The sequence below is a fragment of the Zingiber officinale genome, chromosome 2B (genome assembly GCF_018446385.1).
Source record: "Zingiber officinale cultivar Zhangliang chromosome 2B, Zo_v1.1, whole genome shotgun sequence".
Taxonomy (NCBI): domain Eukaryota; kingdom Viridiplantae; phylum Streptophyta; class Magnoliopsida; order Zingiberales; family Zingiberaceae; genus Zingiber; species Zingiber officinale.
The window spans coordinates 125,216,389-125,222,388 of NC_055989.1; the positions used below are offsets into that span (position 1 = coordinate 125,216,389).

At 39.2% G+C, this 6,000-nt stretch overlaps 1 long non-coding RNA gene across 2 annotated transcripts; it reads right to left on the reverse strand.

Moving 5' to 3' along the window:
* Nucleotides 1-807: 807 nt before the first annotated feature.
* LOC122047033 lies at nt 808-4,134 on the reverse strand. 2 transcript variants are annotated; one of them, XR_006130462.1, is made up of 3 exons: nt 3,942-4,134; nt 3,664-3,848; nt 808-3,482 (listed from the first exon to the last, which is right to left on the reverse strand). It is a non-coding gene; the product is annotated as an uncharacterized LOC122047033 (long non-coding RNA). The 2 variants fall into 2 exon arrangements; XR_006130461.1 differs by having other exon boundaries at nt 808-3,848.
* Between the last annotated feature and the right edge of the window lie 1,866 nt (nt 4,135-6,000).

Genomic DNA, 6,000 nt, shown 5'->3' on the forward strand with positions numbered 1-6,000 from the left:
AGATCAGAAATATCCCGTTTCACCCCTACAATTTAAAAAAAAATATTTCTACATTTAAAAGGAAAAAACAAAAGAACAAAAAACTCGTGGTCCCTTCGAGTGATGCAAGACGATCATTTTAATTATGGAAGCTTATGAAAAGGCGAATCTAACTGTATCAAAATATTCATGATACTTTAAAATTTATGAAAAGATTGATTTTCTAAAACATTCTTTTGTCGAATCAACTATTCAACTGACATTGCCCAATGACATAGCACAGTTGGTACATGGGTTTGGTAGTGAACCCATTGGTAACAAAAAAATGAATATATTCGTCCTCAACGATCTTGTCAATTCGTCCCAGGGCCAACAGATTTGGTAGTGAACCCATGAAGCAAGGTTTGATTTCCTTGGACGCATATATTGCAGTCTAAGGACGTATTTAGTTCGAGATTATCATAGATAATCTTAGTTATCCACTTATAGTTATCAACGATTATTATGTTTAGTTTGAGATTTTTTTTTGTATTCCAAAGTTTTTCTCAATTTCGAAAAGTCAATACATGTCATCAATTGGGAGAAATATATTGAGATGGGAGCCAAATATATTATGTGATTCAATCATTCATTCAAAGTGAGAAAGCAGAATGAAAGATAAGATCGATTATGCCCATAAAAATAGATCAGATAGATTAGGCAATACTTTCTAAAGAGTAGAATGTTAAATTAAAATAAGGTAGCATGACCTATTCAAGCCGGGCAAGATATATTGGAAATTATTTTAATACTATAAGAAATAATTGCAAATAAAATAGACATGAACTATAATTTAACACATACTTGTCCCTGCAATATTCATAAATTTAGATGTAGATACATGAATAAGAATATGATAATTAATATACATATGGAGAATTAATAGGTTCGTTTGTTTTATATATATATCATCATCACTCCAGGAAAATGGAGATTGGACTTCTGATCACATTCCTCGCCGGGGAAACCCATCTCAATTGCCCTTCGACAGCCGGTGATGACGCCCCATAGTCACTCCTTCGCTTGAAACTGATCCTGAAGCTCTTCTCATTAACCTTCTAGATCCTGAAGCTCTTCTCATTAACCTTCTAGAAGGTTAAGCGTCTTGGAACTACATGTGCCGAAACCACATCGGGGATGTCCAACTTTGCGTAGTAAGTCGCTGCTGCCTCGCCGATGTTGGTCGCAATCCTTGTGAAGGTTACCATCCTTGCCTCGTTCGCCAACAATCGAATGGTGATGGAAGGATAGTTGAGCTCTCCTTCTAGGATGCTCTTGATCAATGAGCAGTTGATTTTATGATGGATGATGATGCTCATGTCGGAGACACTATAGCCAAGGCCACAGAGGTTGGATAATAGTCCGTCGGAGAGATCGTAGATGAGTCCTGGGTTAAGGACCTTTAGAGGCATGACAGACTCCCACCGTGAAGAGGTCGGCTGGAAGGTTCCTTTTGTCGTAGATGAGGTTGTTGGTGTCATCTTTTACGTAGGCCATCATCATTATGGCTTTACAATACTTTTCAAACTTCCTCGTGGTTTAGTTTTATTTTTTAAATGTGCTTTTATTTTTTTAATGATTTGAATGAATATATTTCGCTAGATTAATTTTGAAGATAGATAATTTTTTTTTCTTAATTCACCTATTAGGTAAATCGAAAGCAAGACTTATCCACATTTAGAAGTTAATCACTACTTAGTTATTTGTCTCATTTAATATTTAAATTTTAAATCTCTTTATGCTCCTCTAAATTTATTACTACACTATATATTTTTTAATTGCTTTTTCTAATTTTATTTTTTTGATAATTTATGTATCATAGTTTTCTATAACTAATTTTGAAGATAGACTATTACTAATATTATTGAAATAATCTAGATGTTCTAACATTGATCCACTTGAAAGTAAGCGATTGTCATGACGTGAAGGTTTTCTTCTCTATAGTAGGGATAGTCGTCTTGCTCGGACAATATTTGTCACCGTATAAAAAATTATAAATAACATCCTTGAGGATATGTGCACCAGATTGTACAAACATAAATATGTAATATTCTTTTTTAGCATAGAGGATGAGTTATTATAAGAATCAATAAAAAGGAAATTCAGTAAAGACTATATTTTCCCTCCAGATTAATAAAAGCTATATGAACAAAGATGAATTATTATAAGAAACAATAACCCATTTTAGAGGATATCAGTAAATGATATATTTAATATAGAGTATTTTTTGGATTAACACTCTACTTTGTATTTTGTAACCCAAGAAGTTTGTGCAAGTGTGAATCTTAGTATGAATTTTAGATAAAGAAGAAGAATTGACAATAAAAAGGGAAAATCATAATCACACATTTGCTCGCCATCCGTCTAGCAAATTGGACTAGAATCAGCCTCAAATCAATCGCTCTGCAACTCACACTATCAAGTTTCATTGCAAATCTTTTTTTAAAACATATAAACTAAAATAAAACCAAATCCAAAACTGAATTAAAAATTAGAACCAAAAGAAAAGAACTAAAATCCATAAGACAAAATTCAGAACCCATAATTAATAAAGTTGTAACTTAGAGACTAAAAATCAAAAACTCAAGAATCAAAACACATAATTCAAAACTCAAAATACAAAATTAGAATCCAGAATAGACTAAATCTGAATGTTAGAATTAGAGTTTTCTCCTAGTCATATGAATTCTAGAAATCAAAAGAACTCGAATAGATAAAAAAATAATCCTAAGCACAAAGATTTAGTTTTATCATATCCAGGCATAACAATTAAAGGAACCAAAAAACAATAATGGAACCTGAATACATCGTAAAATAGTGAATTTAGTTAAGCTCACTAGAGTAGTATTAATAAATGATTACCATACAATATCTTATTCCAGCAACTCGAGCAAGGTGTCATAGCTCATATCTATAACCCTGAGTATGAACACACACACCAAAAAAACTAGGCATGTGTTAGCCATGTGTCCTAACTTTTATCCTGAACTTATATTAGAAATTGTGAATTAAGCATTGAAATAATGAATAAGACTAGGCTAGGAGATACTACAGTTACGGTACAAGAAAACTTTTATCATGAATAACCTTTTCAATATGCAAGAAAATTTATTGAAAGTTACAAGTAAGATTAAAGATAATAGAAATTGAGTGCATGTCTCCCTTAGCAGAAAATACACAAGACGGGAGATGTGGAATTAAAATTAAATGTCAATTTAGTCAACTTTTCATGCTCAGAAAACAAAATTAAGCCAGAGTAATTAAAAAGACAAGCAAAATAAAATAGATACTAATTCCAGACATGACTTAGTTAAGCCTAGTTTGATAACAAGAATTAAGATCACACTAATAAATCACTCACCTTAATGTTGTTTATAGAGTTGACAATTATGATGTTGTCTTTAGATAATGACCTATCAACTTCTGATCTAAGCGCACCCCTCAGGTTTTCTCCATCGGCATATCTACAAATAAAGACAGGAAGCATATGAATTAGTTAATAAATTTTTGAATCAAGCACTAGATATTGAAATTTATGATATAGCATAGAGTTAGCACAAAATCTAAAGTTCTCAGCATCTTTTCTTTTTGAGGATATAAATTGCAACAAAAACTATTAGAAAATTAAATTTCAAGGAATCATACTAAATAACAAATACAACACTTCTAAAACTTGAAAAGTCATGGCACAGAAGGGATATCGGTGTAGCTTTGGTTCCGAACAAGGTGTAGGGACGACTCGTATATAATCCCCACCAACGGTTTGGGTCATCTACGAACTGAATAACGTCGACGAGGAAGGCAGTCGCCGTTAACTTACCACTGCAAGGCTGCTCGCAGATCACCATGAGCCACATCAGAAAACAACAAAAAAAACCCTAATCGCTTGAGATCGTGAAATGGAAGGAGAATGTAGAGTTTACCGAGAGATTACACTTGATGACTAATTAGAACTGTGAACTTTTGATGGCAAGGCAGCGATCGCCTCGGGTGTAGCCGCCCCTCGTTGCCTCGTCGGCCGACGGTCGCTGCCTCCTTGCCAGTTACTGGAGAGCAAAGATTTCGTTGCAGAGAAGGAAGGAGTGACAAAGGATACGACGCAGCAGGGAGAAGTTGGGAAAGTCTAGGTTAAACAAATTAAATAATTTTGATTAATTTATTTATTAATTTATAAAATCCGTCATTATAAGGGTTCAAATCTAATATTTTAATTTTAAAATTAATCAATTTTATAAAGTTTTCTATATTGATCCTGTCTGAACGCTGAATCAACGGACGCTGGGCACGTGGCGCTCTACGAACTGATGACGTGGATCTCCAGCCGGTCGTAGCGGTCTCCGGTGAACCTGCAAGGAAGTCGGGCCGGGAAGGGGTTCCCGGCGACGACCCTCCGACACTCAAGTCAGGTAAGAGGAAACTAGGAAGTGGCTTCGAATATCGGAGAATGCGTACCTCCGGCGAAGTGTGAAGACCCTTATATAGAGCTGTGAAGAGGTTTATGCACACATACCGAGGTGAATGCGTGTCCTCTTACCATACCTCAGTATGGGCTTGTCAGAGGAGCTTGCCTGACACCATACTGCTACAGTCCGAGCACTTCTCTGATGGGACGGCAGAACCTTCTGTCGTAAGGTTCAGTGTATGACTTGAACGTTGGAGATGCTTGTTGTCAGAAGATGTTTCTCGATGTTTCCCTTGTCCTTTTGTCTCTTCTGTTCCCGCGCCGAGCGTCCGACGGCTCGGAAGTCCCATCACATTCGACCGGACGTAGGTACTGATCCGCTTGGGAGATTCCAGGTCGTGTGCTCGGATAAAACTGTTCACGGCATCACTGCTTTACGCCTCGGCCGAGCGGGCTACCCGCTCGGCCCGACGACCCTATTCACCATGAGCGTCGGAGACCCGACTCCCCGTCGGGTTGTCTTTGATTCCGCTTAAACTCTGTTCGGTCGGTCGGTCCCCCCTTTCTGGTCGGCCGTTTGACCTTTGACCTCTACGTGGCGTTGACTCCCCTCAAAGGGGGTCCCGCGTCCGTACTGCCGGATCACTTGCCTCCATCAGCTAGTCGAAGGAGGCGATTAGTCTGACTGACTGGACCATCAGTCACGCCGAGCGACGTCTATATGCAATTATCCTCCGCTCGGCCCCCATGGGGGTAGCTATAACGCCAGTCAACGCCAACATTCCTCGATATCTTTTCGAAGTTTTCGTCAATCTCCATCATTAAGGTCGAGCACGCGCTCTGTGCCTCGATAAGACGCTTATTAAATGTCATCCCGTGGTGGAATGCCATGTGGCATTGCTGCCGTCATCGTACGGCGGCGGCGCCGCTGTGATGAGACCGAGGCGGTTTGAAATGGACGGCGCGATGCATGCTCCGATTCTCGCGACCTGAATCCGATGGTGGAGGCCGCTCGGGCTCAACCCTATAAAGCCTTCGCCTTCTCCGCCTTCGCCGCATTTCTGCTCTCGCGTGCCTAGAAGCTTCCTTCGGCGTTTCAGTGCTCCGGCAGCTTCGGTTCTCTTTTTCCGGCGATCCTGCGTTCTTCGTCGATCCTCCTTCTTCTCTGTAAGGCTCTTTTTCTGTTCTATCTTTGGTTCTTGTGTTTTCTTTGCCTTTCTTTTCCCGAGTTTTGGTCCTCGGGGCGCTGTTTCGTTTGCCATTTTCTTTCTTCTGTCCTCTGCTTCTCTTCGCCTTTTTTGGTTTCGTCCGCTCAGACAATGGCTAGTTCCTCTCAGCCTCAAGAACACACTCTCGCCCCATGGTATACTACCCTGGAGTCGCGCTTCGATCGGCGCGACGCCGATATTCTGATGGAAAATTTTGATATCCTCTCTGACTTTGAAATCATCCTACCCTCCCCCTCCGCCCGACCACACAAACCGCCGCGCGGAGCTTTCTGTGTTTTCCGTGACCAGTTTACAGCCGGTCTGCGATTTCCAATTCATCCCTTCATCGTTGAAGTTTGCAATTTTTTCGGC